This window comes from Ooceraea biroi, chromosome 2, assembly GCF_003672135.1.
Source record: "Ooceraea biroi isolate clonal line C1 chromosome 2, Obir_v5.4, whole genome shotgun sequence".
NCBI lineage: Eukaryota > Metazoa > Arthropoda > Insecta > Hymenoptera > Formicidae > Ooceraea > Ooceraea biroi.
The window spans coordinates 14,109,936-14,129,826 of NC_039507.1; the positions used below are offsets into that span (position 1 = coordinate 14,109,936).

General features: G+C 35.9%; 1 protein-coding gene across 25 annotated transcripts in view; it reads right to left on the reverse strand.

Moving 5' to 3' along the window:
• The window catches only part of LOC105279165 (myosin-11), a 262,296-nt gene that overhangs the window by 224,430 nt on the left and 17,975 nt on the right, over positions 1 to 19,891 (reverse strand). The gene's annotated exons all lie outside the window — the stretch shown is intronic.

A 19,891-nucleotide genomic window follows, 5' to 3' on the forward strand; every position in this document is an offset into this window, starting at 1 on the left:
AGGAGAATCGGATTTGAAGACGCTTCTCGTTCACAGTTGACCAGTCACTACGAATGTCGATTAAATCATAGTTTTAACTATTTTAAGTAATGCGGACCGGCAAATTACCACTCGGGAGATCACATAGAAACATTGGCCAGTCAATTGTTTTCGAACATACACAAAAGCTAGGATAGATAATAAAGCTTGGGTGCTGCATCAGTTGACTGAAAAAAATTAATGGACCTCATTTTTATCTGCGATTCACTGTCGAAAAGGCATGAAAATGATTCATTTTTTAAAAGATCGGTAATGGACGATGAGAAATGAATCGTTTACATTTTTACAATAACAGTGCAGAAAAGATCATGGGGAAAACGTGAACTACTATTAATTACTACAGGCCGATCTACATGCGAAGAAGGTCATACTCTGGTGGGATTAGAAGAAACTTATCCATTATAAACTTCTACCGAACAACTAACCAATTAATTCGGACAAATACTGTCCCTAGTTGGATCAATTAAAAGCAGCAATCGACGAAAAGCGTTCAAATTTGATCAACAAAAGGGTCTTATATGTTTCTTTGCAGACTTAGCAACAATTATTGCAACTTGGCTAGGATGTCTTGTCTTATTCATCGTATTTACCTTGCGCCTGATTTCTACTTAATCTTTCAATACTTTACAATTTCAATTTTTAGAAGACCTCAAAAATTATTTAGTCTAGTTTTCATCGATAAAAATGAAGCATTTTATTAAAGTGGCATAATGCAGCTAGCTGAGAGATGGCTATAGCGAAAAAAATAGTATATATTATATGTTTGGTTCAATAAAATTAATTCTGAATACAAAATTCTGCGTTTAAATTTTGTTAAAAAGGTTGTACGGACTTTTCGGTCAATCCAATATAATAATTCACACACACACACACACACACACACACACACACACACTTATGCGCGCACGCGTGCGCACGTACGACTTATTTCTGGCAATGCTTGTGGAACACATGCAACGTCTTCCTTACTGTCATAAAATCGAGCTTACTATCTATAAATGTTGGATCCAAGCAATCTCTACCGTATATGTTTTTCATTATTTTGTACATTTCGCCAGCTATTTTGCTCAGTTTAAAATACAATTTAATATTGATTCTTTGTTCTATAATGTCTTTTCGACAAGTGGTTAATAAGGTACTGTTATATTTAATAACATAATACATAATAAATATATTTAAATATATATATATAAATATAAATATATTTAATAACATAATACATAATAAAAATAATAAAAACTAATGATACAGGCATGTTAGCGCCTTGAAATTTTGAATGTCATAGCTAAAATGTCAAACTTCATAACGCAATCATTCATCACGAAATGATCTTACAGAAAAAAATTTTTTTAAATCAGTTGCATCAGAGCCTGGAGAGACTGTGTATTCAGTAATATACGTTTTATAATTGGTACACATACACCGTCTGTTAAATAAAAAACAAAAAATAATTGACGTCTTGTTTTTTTTTATACCAGTCGCACCAGAACCTGGAAAAGTCGTGTATGATGATAGCATAATAATAATATATTATTACATATAATATATAACATAGTTCTATTTGTAAACATAAGTTTTCGGTATATATATCCTTTTCTCAAAAATAACAAAAGTATATATTCTGATATAGCTTTAAAGCGACATTGCTACATTTAGCATTCATTTCGTGCATACGTTGCACTATCCAAAATATCTGTTCTCACTATAAAATTACCGAAACTGCCACAATAAAATGCGTATGGTTTTAATTCTCTCACATGTGGATATGCAAGCATCAAGATTATCAGCCGTAATATAACTGTGTTGCAATATTAACGAAAGTTACATCTCTATAGTATCTCTATAGTAGTGAGTTGTGAGATTGCAGATCGACGTTGTTGGCCGGCAAGCCAACCTATTATTAGCCATTCCGTCGCACATTTACGTTCCCGACAGAAGTATCTCTAAAATATACAATTCTAAATTATCAAAACCCAAAAATACCAATAGAAATTGTTCAGAAAATTATTGTTCATGCTTTTTATCCTCAATATTTGTATCAACTTCATATTGACACCTTGGTAATTAAATCAAGATTTTAAAACTGTGTACTCAAATGGAGGTAAACATTCTATCATTTATTTCATATTTTACAAATTTTTTTTTTACAGTAAATCATTAAAACAAGTAATTTAAACTAAAAGTATTATATTATCTCGAATTGCATTTTTTATATTTTACGAATTAAAATATATATTTTGCGAATTAAAAAGAGGAAGCAATTCAAAATTTTGAATATAATCTTCTGTGTGCCTTGATTCTTTCACGTTATGTTACCGAAAAAACGCTTTATCATCTTTTCTTGACGGTTTCATAAACAAAAGGACAGAACAGACTTTCTATTCCTTTTGCGATTTAATATTTAAAATCATATACGCCTTTCTTGTAAAATTTTTGTAAAACTCTTTTTGTTCGTTTATTGAACCACAATTTGAATCTTCTGCCATTGCTTTATTTCAGCTTTCACCATTTGTCATTCTTTGTAATTCGCTTTTTTGTCTTTTCTTTATTCGTCTAATCCGTCTTTTTTCATCCTCTCTCATTCTCTTCCTGTCGATCATTCAACTTTATTCTATTTTACATCTTTTTGAAGCTATTCATTAAGTTTGTCATCGAGATTACCATTAATCCCTTCTTACTCTCTCCTTTCTTCTCTAGTACTCTCCTTTTCCCTCACACCACACACACACACACACACACACACTCTCTCTCTCTCTCTCTCTCTCTCTCTCTCTCTGACGCGCATACCGTGTTCCATTACAGAATTCTGCGTGCAACTATAATTAGATAACCTACAGAGACAGACTGCCTGCCAGGAATCTCTGTTAGCTGTAAAGCTATGCAACCAAAAGAGATCCATGTGTGAGCATTTTCAACACGAAGAAAGTCGAAATTAAATGACCGACATACTTTTATCCTATGTAAGTATACTTATTTAACGTTATTTACTAGCTTATTCCTATACACCTTTTTATTCTTTTGTTCATTTTTCTATTTTGTCCTCGTTTGTCCACCTATTTCCTATATTTATCTCTTTAATTTCTTTTAGTCTTTAAATGTCTCAATTATTAATAGCATGATAGTATTCGGAAAGAAATTATATTTTTTATATCTCAAGATACATAATTCATTCATAAAGTTCGATGATGGGCTCCAGTATTTCATTATTACGAACTATGTATTTATATTTATTATTGTATATAATGAAAACATCAGTTAATAGCTATCAACTGCAGAAAGTTTAATTGGCCGATGCACTTGAAAGATACCTTTTAAGTGCCAATATGATACAAATATATTAATTTAGTGTGTGTATTTTATTGTATTCAATTCAATATAAAAAAAAAACTTTATTTTAAACTTTTAAAATTTCTATAAAAAGTGTTTGAAATCATGTATCAGTTATTAAAATTACAACCATAATTATTCAATCTGCAGTAAAGTTTTTATGTAACTAATAATTTAAATGGGTCTATAAAGCCGAAGGTCCCGGGTTTGATTCCTGGCGGAACCGAAAATTGTATACGCTTGCTCTCCTCTCGGAAGACGAGGGCCACCGAGAGTATCTTACCAAGAGAACTTCTCTAAACAAAAGTCGTTCGGAATCGGCGTTAAACTGTAGGTCCCGTAGGGTAAAGCGAGGTAATTTGAATAGTGGGGCAATTTGAATAATAGTAAGTATTTACGAGAATTTCAAAGAAATATAAGACGCCATGTATTATGTTGTATCTTCTTTGTTGCTAACATCAAACATAAAACATGACGTCTTATATTTCTCTGAAATTCTCGTAAATACTTACTATTAGTCAAATTGCCCCGATATTCAAATTATCCCGCTTTACCCTATATATGTGCATAATCTGTGTGCGCAACACTATACGAAAAAGATAAGTCACCACACCTTATCAAGTGCAATAGAACTGAAAAGGAATAATTTAAAAACAACTAAGAAAATTTGAATAATGATATGCATTAGATTGCTTGACGATAGTAAACTTTAAACAAAAATGTGAAAAATTACGAGAGGATTAAAATCAATGAAAATATACAAATGTTGGATTAAATGCAAGTATATTAAATTATGAAATTTTAATCCACAATTTGAACGAGTAAGAAGACTATTAATTATTTTTGTTCATTCATAAAAATTTATTTTTGTTCACATCAAAAACGTACTTATGCAACTTTCTGGCTAAAGATAAATCTAAAAGAGAAACCGCATTCTAAATGAACTGTCAAGTTTGAATCGAACAATTGCATTATACAACTTTCTGAATATCTGAATGAAATGAGATTGGATGCTTCAAGAGTTTATAACTAAACTCAACTCTAGAAGAAAAAAAAAAGTACTCAAGACTCATCTGCACACAAGCATATGGTGAAGATATACCTTAAGTTTCGCATCAGTCAATTTCTGACTCATTCTTAGTTGGATTTGCACTTTGTGTATGTGTATAAGTGCGTGTGCGCGCGTGTGCTGTGAATGCTCCTCTATATAAGTTCTTTCACCCATACGAAGTGCAAATCCGACCAAGCAGTTTCCTGCTTTTCTAACATTATTTTCTAAAAAGAGAGAAAAGTCCTTTACTATTTTATAAATAACCATGTTAAATTTTGAGATATTAAGCAAAGGAAATTGACAAAATAAATGTGCATCCGCACGTCGAAGCAGTGAATGTGTAGCCCTCTAGGCATGACATTGACTTATTAGAAAATACTATTCGAAAAGAATGTCGCACGTTATCTTATAGGTTACAATGTATTATAGATGTACAAATAAGTTTCCGTTGCTTTATTAAAAGTATTATATATTAAAAGCTTTATTAAAAGAATATTAAATATGTAAGAAAGCAATATTATTAATTAAAATATTTTCCTTTCGCATTTATAACCTTTTGCTATCTTTCAGGCAAAAGATAGATTCTCTGAGAAGAACGAATCTGTTTTGAAGTAATAAAGTTATTGAACTATTTTCGGACCTCGGATTTTGGAAACATGTATCAGAGAAACTGTGCTATATTGACCGAAACAAATAATAGTCCGAAGACGCAATGCTTTAGAGAGTATGCTGGATGCGACAGAACTTTTCATTTAAGGTCCATTAAAGGTTGTTGGATTGCAGCGGCAACATGTAGCCGAGCATTGTCATGAAAAATAATGACTTCGCATCTTTGTTTAGTATATGGTCTCATTTCATATAACTGATGAGTCAGTGATTTAATTGTTGACTGTAGCATTTTGCTGTAATCGTTTCACCTTGATTCAAAAACTCAGAGTAGAATATCCTTAGACCATATAAGACCGTCGGTGACTATGTTCAGGTTGGTTGTCAAAAAGTGCGACATCACTAATCATGAACTAACAGAATGTAATAATATACCGTAAACTAGCAGAAAATCGTACAAACGTATCAAATGAAATAAACGTGTGTGTATTATTTATTGAGAAACTTAAACCATGCCGAGTTATTGTTTTATAAAACATATAAATTAATAATTTATATACAGGGTGTCCCAAAACTAACGATAGAGATTTTAATGACAAATACTTTGGAACATTTTAAGGTCAAAGTTCTAATACGAAAATGCCAAGGCTATAATAATTTTCAAATGGGAACAGTTTGAAGATCACGAATGGCATATCTAGAATTTCGCGCGCTCAGGGATGGCAAAATGACCAGTAACATAGGTGCCTCCACTTATATCTTTGAATAATAATGAAAATATTGTAAAAATATTCAAGAATTTCATTAAGAATGCTATTTCTGTTTATCCGTAAAGTTTTGTAAAACAATTTAAAATGTTTTTACTCAATAGTTTAATAATATCGGTATTGATAATAGTAATGTCAGCTGTCACTGTCATCTTATCTCGTTCGGTATGATAAGTCTCCGCAATGAACTTAGTCGATAGAAACATTATTATTCAAAGATATAAGTGGAGTCACCTATGTTACTGGTCATTTTGCCATCCCTGAGCGCGCGAAATTCTAGATATGCCATTCGTGATCTTCAAACTGTTCCCATTTGAAAATTATTATAACCTCGGCATTTTCGTATAAGAACTTTGACCTTAAAATGTTCCAAAGTATTTGTCATTAAAATCTCTATCATTAGTTTTGGAACACCCTGTATGTATATATTTGCGTGGTATATGTAGATATTTTTAAATTCGCATTATCTTCCTAAATTAATATAAAACAATTATAAAATGCATTTTTAATTAATTAATTATAAATTAAGAATAAAAGATAACAAGATATAAAATAACATGATAGAATTTCGTAAAGATAGCAAATTTGATTTTCGTGCGGATTGTAAGTGACCAAAAACCGTTATACCTACTTGGCAACACTTTTTGCCTCATTTTGCTATAGGATATACAGTCTACTGACGGTCCATACTTATATGGTCTAAGAGAATACTCATTTCATATCTCACCAAATACACACAGAAGAACTTTGTGGCTGTGAATTTTGCGTTGTGATATCGATGAGTTTGATTGGACAGGATCCACACAATGTTTGTTGTGCTTAGGATTGTAATATCCAAGTTTCATCTTTCGTAAATAATTTTCCACTGAAAACTCTTTCTTTTGTTTGATGTTCAACGAAGTACAAACGTTTAATCAGTTGCCAATTACACACTCGGACAATTCATATGGAACCCATCTTCCTTCTTTCTGTATTTTTCCAACCGCTTTCAATCGATTGGAAACTGCTTGTTAAGTTATTCCTAGCTGCTGCGCAATCTACTATTGTTTTGGTTCAAATCTTTATTCAATAATTTCTCCAATTCTTCATCCTTACCTTTTGAGGTTGTTTTGAGTGCAGCTTGTTCACATCGAACTCACCACTTTTAAATTTACGAAATCGCAATATATACTTTTCATTCGAATATTTTTGCCATAAGTATCAAAAATAATTTTTGTCGTTTCAACAGCTGATGAAATAAAAAACTTATACAATTATACACTATCAGACATGCACCTTTCCGTACTCCATTTTTTTCAAAGAAATTAAAAGTAGGATTATGTTAACAGATATGAAGTGTCATATATACACTTGAAAGCAGGTTGGTAACATCATTAAAATAAAAAATTATTGCTTGAAATTTTATAATTCACTGCAGTTTTCGCTAATTATGTCCTTTAACGGACCCAGTCCCGATGACCTTGACCTTAACATATGTTGTCAAGGTCACCCTCCTGAGTGACCTTGAAGAGGTTTTAGCCGTCGCTCGTTGTTTGTTAAAAAGTTATTAACTAAAGAAGTTTAATAATTTTGCACGAATTTTCAGCTGTCCACGCGAAGCAAGGACTTGAGTTTGACATATATTACAAAGGTCACCTTCCTGAATAACCCGCACTAGGTTTCACCCTTCGCTCGTTGTTTGTTAAAAAGTTATTAACAAAAATGTTTAATGAATAAAGCATAATTTTACGATACCATATACGTTTACGAAAGAGTATATTTGATGGAATTTTAGCTCTAAATCAGAAATAGATTTAGGTTAGAGTATATTTTCCGAAACTGGAGCCCCGGACACATCGCTCGTTTTCAGCCCGCTTCGCGGGAGGGCGGGGGGAGGGGGCTTTGCCCCTCCCCCCGCCGGAATCCGTGGCGTGTACCAGGTGATCAAAATCTGCACGGTGAAATCTGTTACACTGGCCCCGGCGGGGGGAGGAGCAAAGCCCCTCTCCCCCGCCCTCCCGCGAAGCGGGCTGAAAACGAGCGTATGTGTCCGAGGCTCCAGTTTCGGAAAATATAACCTAACCAGGTTAGGTTAGGTTAGGTTAAGTTAAAGCAGAGAATACTTTGTATTTAACTGTTTGTGCTTTTGGTTAAAGTGAAGAATACTTTGTACTTATATTAAAAGAAACTATTCTATATATTAACAATTCACTGCTTTAAATGACTTTCCTTTCTTCGTTCATATACATATTCGTCGTTTATATCTTTCAATATTCAATATTCTTTCAAAATAACTACTATATTTTCAAAATTTCTTTTGTTAATAACTTTTTAACAAACAACGAGCGAAGGGTGAAACCTAGTGCGGGTTATTCAGGAAGGTGACCTTTGTAATATATGTCAAACTCAAGTCCTTGCTTCGCGTGGACAGCTGAAAATTCGTGCAAAATTATTAAACTTCTTTAGTTAATAACTTTTTAACAAACAACGAGCGACGGCTAAAACCTCTTCAAGGTCACTCAGGAGGGTGACCTTGACAACACATGTCAAGGTCAAGGTCATCGGGGCTGGGTCCGTTAAAGTACATAATTATCCGCATTTTTAATAATTATTTCTACTTGGCACCATATTTTATACACAACATCGAGCTTTCACATTAACATGTCACATTAGGTTAGAAATAAATAAGATAAAGATAAAAAAGGAGAAAGATTGACATATATCCCTCTCTCTCACAGGATTTTGCCTCAAACGCAGTTATGGCCAAACCACAGTATATACAGTAGCGCAATTCTCTGCCAGCATCTTTAATGTACGCGTACCACAAAATGGAGTGCGCACGTCTGAAGTAACGCACTAGTATCGCCATCTGAACTTTTCTCTCACTCACTCTTTCTGTTCCTCACTCTGTTGCTCTCTTTCCAGCATATTACTACATCTAAAAATTGTAATGAAAATTGCGTAAAAAAAAGATATCAATAATATAATATACTTATGACTGCTCACGCACGGTGCACAGATGAGACCTTATTTAACGTTTCCTTTTTTTTATAGACATCTATCGATCTATATATTGCACGATCCGTCCAATTGACAAGTTCTGTAAATCTAGTGTTAAAAAATACAGATATATGGATGTGTGACTTGAAAGTTTCGTGGTCTCATAAAGAATTAAAAAATTAAAATCAAAACAAAAATTAATAAAAATCAATTAATAAAAGCAAAGAGTATAAAAAAATGATTTATTTATTGAATATCTCAATAAATAAATATATTAGGTGCACAAATTAAATCAATACTTTCTTTGAAAAGATTGAGCCATATTTATAACCATATTTTGAGTCTGCCATATTTATTCACAGAATTTCTAAATAATCTCTCAATTATGATGCTAGAACTTTGTAAAGCTCTAGTGCACTCTACACAGATAAGTTGTTTCGTATTTGAATGCAGAATAAGATTTTAGGAAAATAGAAAAGGAATGATTTTATACTTTTTGATGTTTCCAAAAGTTGCTTGTTTTCGTAGGCATTTCTTACTAAAACTAAATATATTGCATTTTTAGAGAACTGTATTCGCAGAATACAGTTTTGTGATGAAATGATAATACGTCTTTATGGTTTGAAAGTCCAAAAGTCAGTTCGTAATGCTATCCAATAAAATGCGCAACTGCACTCTATACCGCATTTACTATAATTTAATTATAATATATCATAAATTTCGATAATAATATTATTTTTATAGTTTTAACTATACATATTATGACTGATCTTATGTTGCATTGTGGGCGCTATAACTACAATTTTTTTAGTTATTACTAAAAAATATATAGTAAAGTTAATGTAGAATTATAATTAAATGTATCATTGTTGTGATTATATTAATTATAAAAAGGTGATTAACCTATTTATAAGTTTTTATCTCGATGTTTAGTAGATGAATTTTACTATATGAAAATTATCATAATTTATATTGAGTTCTAACATATATTCGTGTTGTTTTTTAACGTTTTTAACAACATGACTAGTAATATATATTTATTATTAAAACCATTAAAAGAACAGGAATATATGTCACAACCCAATAAAGTAAAAGTTTTTGTTGATAGCACTATGAATATGAGGTTATTCTTACAGATATTAGAGTAAAACTTATTATAAAAATGGATATTCTAACTATAATTATTGTTATAATAATACTATACAATTGTAATCACAAATGCCAAACATTTTTGTCAATATAGCCTTTGATACGATGGCGAAATAACAATATTCTTAACAAAACGACCACTTTTAATAGAAAGCTGTGAGCTAAATCATATAACATTAAAATGTTCGCGATTTGCGATTCGGCTCGATAATGTAGACACGTAATCGGATCGCGACAAAGGTTGACTCGCAACACAATTCGATAACCTGGACTCTACTTTACTCGATTGATTCGCTTAAAAGTATTATATAAATTGTATTAATTTTACTATGTTAATTCTATGTATCCACATAGCTATGCGCGAATAGAACGCCTGTGTACATTTTTCTCTTGTGACAAACTTTTTCCCGTTTATATTATTTGTGTTAATTTATGAATATCCGGTCACAAAAGAGAGAGGGAACGATATACTCAGCTACTTCCGATGACCTTGATGTCTCGACTCGTTTGCTGCTACTGAGAAAGTGAAGTGAGCGAGACTCTCATTCATTGTCTGTGATATGCGATCGGCGGTAATTGACGGAGCGGACGCACGATTCTTGTTCGGTCATCTTCATTCGTTCCGCGGAATGCCGCGAATGCCGATTCTCGAGCGGTCGTTCAACTCACTGCACGAACACGTTTCTCGGTTCTCTTAGTCACGCTTGCTCAGACTAACCTTATATCGTGGCTACTTTGGTCGAACTCGCATGGATCACTATGCTTGGATAGCGGAAAAGCGAGCACAAATATGTGTGTGCAACATTGCCATAGCGAGACGTATCTTTGCTATAAATACGTACATATATGAAATTACATATATGAAAAATATATTGAGAGTGTCCTGCTCGTGAACTCATAACTCTCCAGATATTTACGGTATAATATTTTAATAGAATATTAAGCTAGCTCAAAGGATTCAACGTATCAAATAAACTTGAGAAGTATGTCATGTAAGTTTTTCAACCAAAGTTTGCTTATTATTTTATTAGAAACTTCATTTTATTTTGAATACAATTTCATAGATTTTCTGAGAAACTTTTTTACTGCTGGCTAAAAAATGTAACTGAAATATTTATTTACTGTTCAAAGCTCCACCATCAAAAAACGTGCGTTTGTATATAAAATATCTAATAAAAAATAACAGTACTAATTCAAAACATTTATCAGATTTATTAAACATAAAGTAGAAACTATAAATAACATAAGAAATTAAAAAATATAAAATAACATATTTTATATTATTTATTGATATCATATTGATGATCATATATCATATTGATTGTTATTGATTTTAATATTTTAATTTTTATGCGACTTTAATGTAGGAAAAATTCATAGTCTTCTTAATAAATTAACTCAAAACACTCTATATTTCAAATAAAATTGAAAATAAAAGAACACTGCAGAATTATTTTCACAGAACAAAATTTTTTTACTTATTATTACACAATACATTCACCAGTTAAGTTATCGTCATTTTATAAAAATTGCTATAAAGTTTATTTTGCAAGTTAATTTCATGGCAACAAGAATCAATATAATTAAATCAATAAAATGAAAACATACCCTTTCTCGTAAACTATATCTGAACAAAATTACCTTTTTAAAAAAAGGTACAAAAAAAGCGCCAAGTATACGCGGGCGAAGAAAAAAAGAACTTCACGATTTTCGTTCAAAAAAGAACTCTACAAAAGTGATGATATCAAAGAATTGCGCCAATTATGAAAATGGGTATTTATGCAAATCAGAAAATCTATTATTTTATTATTATTTATACTACATACAGACACATGCATATATACGTACATGATATTGATTACGAATGCAGAAGAATTATTTCAATACAAATAGGTATTTTTTCAAAATGCTTGGCATTGCTAAACCGAATTACTATGTTAATTGCCTCTTTCTTTCCTTCTTTCTTGTGGATGCGTGCATGGGCGTGTGTGTATGTGTGTGTGCGTGACAGAATTAAGAATTAGAATTAAGTATAGAATAACTTTAACTAAATTTATAACATATAGTTTATGTGCTTTGCTAAAATCTATTATGTAAATTAGATTGTAAGTTAGATTATTATAAGCTTTAGATTATAAGGATTTAATTACTAATTAACATACTGATTCGGTTAGCAGCGCCAAGCATTTTGAAAAAATACCTATTTGTATTGAAATAATTCTTCCGCATTCGTAATCAATATCATGTACGTATATATGCATGTGTCTGTATGTAGTATAAATAATAATAAAATAATAGATTTTCTGATTTGCATAAATACCCATTTTCATAATTGGCGCAATTCTTTGATATCATCACTTTTGTAGAGTTCTTTTTTGAACGAAAAACGTAAAGTTCTTTTTTTCTTCGCCCGTGTATACTTGGCGCTTTTTTGTACCTTTTTTAAAAAAGGTAATTTTGTTCAGATTTCACACATTTAGTAGTGCAAAATATCTTATTATTCTTTTTTATAATATATGAGGCGATGAAAGTACTGTCAGTCAGTTTTTTTAAATTAGTAATCTGCACGTCCATGAAATATAAAGTTATATTAATTGTATTTATGCACACAAGTCAATAGATATACAGGGTGTCCACAAAGTCAGTTACCACCCCTTATATTTTGGAAACAGTTCAAATTACGAAAAATCGTGAAACACGTGTTCGATCGTTTCGAGGGGCTACTCTTTCAAGAATGTTGGGGCGGTTCCCCCCTCAATGGCGGTCCCAGGGGAACCCCAACTTTAAAATTTTAAATGAAACCCCCCATAAAATATTACATCGTTTGAAAGGGCATAAAAAGAGAAAATTTTGCCGCAAGGCAGAGGTTGATGCGTTTATCCGTTCGGAAGTTATTTGAGGTCAAACTTCGAAAAAGAGCAAGTTTCAAAAAATCGTTACTTCTATTTGAAAAATCCTAAAAGAACGTTCGAGATATGAAAATTATCAAGAATTTTATTCGCCAGAAATTCATTCAAATTTAATGTCATACCCTATACTGGCAATGTCTGTTAGTCGGACAAATTATTACTAGACTGCACGCCAACAAATTCGTTGGCGTGCAGTCTAGTAATAATTTGTCCGACTAACAGACATTGCCAGTATAGGGTATGACATTAAATTTGAATGAAAATTATCGTTTTAACTTCTTTCCATAAACAAGTTCAGATTGGATTTTGCGGTTTTCCTTCAAGTCGGGGTTATACCAAAAATGATGCCTTATGAGCACATTAAAAATGATTTGCAAAACTGAATGCAAAACTGGAAAACTCGTCGCAATGGTGATATTTTAAAAGCTTAAAGTGTAAATGATATTACACGATACTGAAAACTGAACTGTTACTAATAATACACGTAACTGAACTGTTACTAATAATAGATTGTATAAAATTAATGATTTAAATTGTGTGTAACTAAACTGATGAAATGAAAAACTGTATGCAACTAAATGCTAACAGTTCAGTTTTCAGTATTGTGTAATATCATTTACACTGTACGCTTTTAAAATATCACCATTGCGACGAGTTTTCCAGTTTTGCATTCAGTTTTGCAAATCATTTTTAATGTGCTCACAAGGGATCATTTTCGGTATAACCCCGACTTGAAGGAAAACCGCAAAATTCAATCTGAATTTGTTTATGGATAGGACTTAAAAAAACGAAAATTTTCATATCTCGAATGTTCTTTTAGGGTTTTCTAAAGAGGAGTAACTATGTTTTGAAACTTGCTCTTTTTCGAAGCTTGACCTGAAATAACGTCCGAACGGATAAACGTATCAACCTCTACCTTGCGGCAAACATTTTCTTTTTTATGCCCTGTCAAACGATGTAATACTTTATGGGAGGTTTCATTCAAAATTTTTGGGGTGCCCCTGCGTCCCCCCCTTGAGAAGGGCAACTGCTCCAACATTCTTAAAAGAGTAGCCTCTCGAAACGATCGAACAGGTGTTTCACGATTTTTCGTAATCTTAAACCGTTTCCAAAGTATAAGGGGTGGTAACTGACTTTGTGGGCACCCTGTACACACACACATAAAACTTTATTTAAACCACAGTTATAGAATTAGTAATATATTGCGAGTTTAAAATATATTATTATATTTTTGTATATTAATTTATTTAGCAATACTATGATATTAGTTACATTAGTGTATTATTACTTGTTTATATTTTTTTAATTTACACTGTTTTCTCTTCGTACTATATAAAAACAAACAATGTATGAAAAGTTTTGATCAATTACTAACTTTGCACAATATTCTCGTGTCTATATAACTTCATAGTTAAGGAGCTGCGAAATTGATCGTCAATTTTGGAATTATTGTCAAAACAAAGCGCTCAGAATCAGCTATATGCGCGACAGTTTCGTGTCACATGTACACACACACACACGCATGCACGCACGCGCACGCGACACGCACACGCACATGCACACCCACACGCACACACATGCACAAACACGCACACTCACGCACGCACGCACACATGCAGACATATAGTGCGACCTTAATTTATGATGTGATATCTTACAAAGTCGATTGGCCCTTTTTTATTAATCCGATTCATTGGCCCTTTCTTTATTAACGATATATTAAGCAGAACTGTAGTAATTATTTGAATAAACAATTCCTAGGATTATTAGAAATATCGTTAGAAGCTCATTTAGAGATGTGGTATCAATACAGTGGTTGTCCGACTTATAATGTAAGTGTTACATGTGCACTTTTATATTCTGAAACGCTGTATAGAAAGAAGAAGACTATTTGTTGGGGTCTACACATTCTCCTGATTTGAATCCACTAGACTTTTCTGTGAGGAATATCTGTACACATAAATTTTTGTCGCCAATTTTAGATGTCGTTAGAAAATTGGGTAATTATGTACTTTAACGGACCCAGCCCCGATGACCTTGACCTCGACATATGTTGTCAAGGTCACCCTCCTGAGTGACCTTGAAGAGGTTTTAGCCGTCGCTCGTTGTTTGTTAAAAAGTTATTAACTAAAGAAGTTTAATAATTTTGCACGAATTTTCAGCTGTCCACGCGAAGCAAGGACTTGAGTTTGACATATATTACAAAGGTCACCTTCCTGAATAACCCGCACTAGGTTTCACCCTTCGCTCGTTGTTTGTTAAAAAGTTATTAACAAAAGAAGTTTAATAATTTTACACGAATTTTCAGCTGTCCACGCGAAGCAAGGACTTGAGTTTGACATATATTACAAAGGTCACCTTCCTGAATAACCCGCACTAGGTTTTAGTCGTCGATCGTTGTTTAAAAAAAGTTATTAACAAAAGAAATTTCGAAAATATAGTAGTTATTTTGAAAGAATATTGAATATTGAAAGATATAAACGACGAATATGTATATGAACGAAGAAAGGAAAGTCATTTAAAGCAGTGAATTGTTAATATATAGAATAGTTTCTTTTAATATAAGTACAAAGTATTCTTCACTTTAACCAAAAGCACAAACAGTTAAATACAAAGTATTCTCTGCTTTAACTTAACCTAACCTGGTTAGGTTATATTTTCCGAAACTGGAGCCCCGGACACATACGCTCGTTTTCAGCCCGCTTCGCGGGAGGGCGGGGGAGAGGGGCTTTGCCCCTCCCCCCGCCGGAGCCAGTGTAATAGATATCACCGTACAGATTTTGGAGTGGCCTTCATTTGGACACAGTACAATTGGACACAGCCAAGAAAAGTAATGAAATCTAACCTAACCTAACCAACCAAAGCAATTTGATTGGCTTGTATCAAATTGCACCGTGTCCAACTGAACCGCTCCCCAGATTTTGATCACCTAGCACGGATTCTGCCGGGGAGGGGGGATGGGAGAAGCCTAACCTAACCGCCCCGGCGGGATCCGTACCGTGTACCAGGTGATCAAAATCTGTACGGTGAAATCTGTTACATTAGCTGCGGCGGGGGAAGGGGCAAAGCCCTTGTCCCCCGCCCTTCCGCAAAGCGGGCGGAAAACCTAAGGATAGGATAGGTTAGGTTAGGCTTCGCCCCTCCCCCGCGGGATCCGTCCCGTGTATCAGGTGATCAAAATCTGTACGGTGAAAACTGTTACACTGGCTCCGGGGCAAAACCCGTCCCCCCACCCTCCCGCGAAGCGGGAAAACGAGCATGCGTGTCCGGGGTTCCAGTTTCGGAAAATATAACCTAACCTAACCCAAACCTATTTCTGGTTTAAAGCTAAAATTCCATCAAATATACTCTTTCGTAAAATTATGCTCTAGTCATTAAACTTTTTTGTTAATAACTTTTTAATAAACGACGAGCGATGGTTACAACTTGTAAAACGTTACTCAGGGAAGTGATCTCTATAACATATGTCAAGATCAAAGTATTGGCAATGTGTCCCCTTATGTGAATAATTATTCAAACTTCTTTTGTTAATAACTTTTTACTGAACAATAAGCGGCGGGAAAGGTCAACGACCCTGACATCCTTAGAGGTCAAGGTCAACGTCAAGGTCAGTCAGAAGTCATTTGGAGGGTGGTGTGTAAAGGTGTACTTTTACCATATTTAGATCTATCACACACGCACGCGCGCGCGCGCGCACACACACACACGCACGCACGCACGCACGCACACACGCACACACACGTACAAAATATATATTACATTTTATATTTTATATTATATTTATATATAATTACTTTTATGTTATGTTAGATTTTTAAGCAAAACTAATGATTTCATGATAAGTTATATTTAAAAATATAAGAATATAAATTTACTCTAATATTCATTCATTTAAATAATCATAAAGTTGTCACATGATAAAAACCAATTAAATATAAGATTAACTAAATCAACATAAATATTTCGCAGGTACGGGTAATACTATGTTTTAATATTTTAGAAAATATTTTGTATTGATTGTTATGTATAATAGATTATTGTCTGAAGGTTTAGTCTTTCTTCTGTGTTGAAGAAATAATCTTAAGCCCCCCTCATTCATTCGGTGTCGCCACCCTTGACGCGAAGACCGCGCGCGACGGGTGAGGCGCCGCGCCATCAGACGGGCTACTTCGTGAATAATCAGTCTTCGTTATGCTGGCAATGAGCTGATAGCGAATGCGATCTCCTTTACGTAGTTTTTAGTGTGTTAGTTTGTTAGTCGCTCAGAAGGTGCATCTCACGGTTCGAAGTGTTCAGCTCGGTCCGTTAAATGTTCAGCTCATTCTTCCGCGAGTTTCCTGTATTAATATAATCTGGTAGCCCGCGCGAAGCTCACCCGGCACGTGCGTGCCACGTGCATCGCGAAGCCAGTTCGATCTCTCATCGGCGATCCACGGATACGGGCCGTATTAATATAATCTGCTCGCCCGTGCGATTTGCCACTGTAAGTAGTGTACATAGTGACCGCTCAAATATATTGTGAATCTCAAGATCAGTGTGTGACTCATTTCTACCGCCCGTTGCATCCACCTGTTCCACGTGCGCATTACCAACCTAAGCGCTTCTCAAACAATTTCTGGTCCTTCGAGCCGGATCAGCGCGGTGGTAAAGGTGACTCTCATAAAATAGTAACGCTCATCCAGTGCAGTGCATCTCATTTTGGTTGTGCGGTCGGTGACACGCGATGCGATCACTCAGATTTTGTGCTGTCTCAATCGTGCCAAATCATTATAGCGGAATCGGCAAAGGGCGCTCAACGTGGTGACGTGGATGAAAAGCCGCCATCTCGTCCAACGTCTCCCCTCTCTCTTGTGGTGCCGTCTCAACCGTCAACAACAAAGGGCAATCAATCACGGGAAGGAAGAAGCTCTCGCACTTCTTCTCCAGCTCATTTACCAACAGAGCTCACATTGAAGGTACGCTCACAGATGAGTCGGCTCAACACATTGCGGGAAATCATGGAGAGTGTTGTGAGCGTCAATCCGGACGCCACGCTGGCGGACGTCGGATCGCGGCTCTCGCAGATCGACGAGCTGCACAAGGCGTTTCTCAAGTAGCACGCCTATTTCGAGGTAACGTGGCCGGCAGCCTTCCTCGACCACGAGTACTTCGCGAATGATATCCACCAGCAAGAGGCTCATTGTGTGGGCAACGCAAAGCTGGCACTCAACAGACTCAAGCATGAACTCACCCCGGCACCGTCTCAACCCACTCGTCAAGGCAGCGAGGAAAGGCAACACTCACGGTTGCCAGATATCAAGCTGCCCAAGTTCAACGGCGAATACTTTGCGTGGCCGTCATTCCGCGACTTGTTTACCTCCGTGGTAATGGAGTGCCCGCCCCTCACAAGGGTAGAGAAGCTTCACTACCTCCGAAGCTCCATGCAAGGCTCAGCAGACCAGCTCATTCGCAGCCTACCTATGACGGATGACTCTCTACAGGCATCTTGGGACCTACTCATCTCTCGGTATGAGAATAAGCGTCTAATCATCCAGGCTCATCTTGATAAGCTGTTTGATCTCACCATGACGTCCTCAAAGAGCGCGGCGTCAATCATGGGTCTCGTCTCTACGGTCTCAGAGTCGAACAAAGCGCTACAGTCCCTGGGCATGTCACAGGACATGTGGGACTGCGTTTTGGTGCACTACATCTCACGCTTTCTCGACAGAGACACACGAGAAGCCTGGGAAACCTCACTCGGCTCCTCTTAAGAGTATCCAAGGTTGTCTCTCCTCGAGGAGTTTCTCACTTCGAGGGCGCGCGCCTTGGAGAGAGTCGAGGCGGCATCTCACTCAACGGGCAGCTCAACAAAGGCTACGACCAGCTCAGCGAAGACGCCGACGAAGAGAGACATCGCTCACCAAGCCTCCGCTCAGACGCACTCATTCAAGGTCACGTATCCGTGTGATATGTGTGCGGAGCAGCACTTTATTGTGATGTGTCCCAAGTTCCGGAATCTCACGCCAGCTCAACGGAAGGACATCTCATTGGAGAAGCGCCTGTGCTTCAACTGCCTTGGCAGGCACAGTGTGCGCGCGTGCAAGTCGACGATCACTTGTAAGAACTGCTCAGGCAAGCATCATACGATGCTGCACATGCCGCTGCCGGGTTCATCCTCGACGACAACGGCGTTAACGTCATCGACCGCTCAGCATGCCTCAACATCCGCCTCGCAGTCCAACTGAAGCGGCGGCGCAATCGCCGAACAGCTCACACCAGACAGCTCATCTCAGTCGGTACTGTTAGCGACAGCCCTTGCATACGTCCGCTCACCTGTCACCGCTCACAACGCAAGGCTGCTCGTTGATCAAGGTTCAGAGCTCACCTTCGTATCGGAGAATCTCATTAAGCAGCTCAATATACAACGTCAACACTCAGTTATCTCAATCATCGGAATTGGTGGCAAGAAGACTACTCAAACGAAGGGGGTGGTTACACTCACCCTCCAATTACGGCACTCCTCATCCACTGCCACCGTGCGAGCGCACATTCTCAAGACACTGACAACCATTTTACCATCATTCGAGGCGCCTCCACAATCGTGGCCTCACATTGACAAGTTGCAACTAGCAGATCCAGAGTTTCTCATCCCGCGTCCCATTGATGTGATCATTGGCGCCGACTCATATGGACAGATTATCAAGCCCAACATCATCAAGGGCTTACCAACGGTGCCGATCGCTCAACTGTCGATATTTGGTTGGCTCATTATTGGACCAGTCAGATCATCGTCATATCACACGCTCACGGTTCATCACGCGGGGACTCAAGAACAGGATAACAGCCTCCAAGAGTTATTAACCAAATTCTGGATCCAAGAAGAGCCATCAGCGGTCTCAACGACTTAGCTCACAACAAAAGAGCAAGAGTGCGAGGATCATTTCAGAGTCACTCATTCTCGTGACTCAACTGGGCGATACATCGTGCGCATCCCTCTCAAGCTGCCGATCAGTGTCTTAGGCAACTCATACAATACGGCTCACAAGTGTCTTCAGCGAGCTCTTGAGAAGCTCAATAAGGACGCA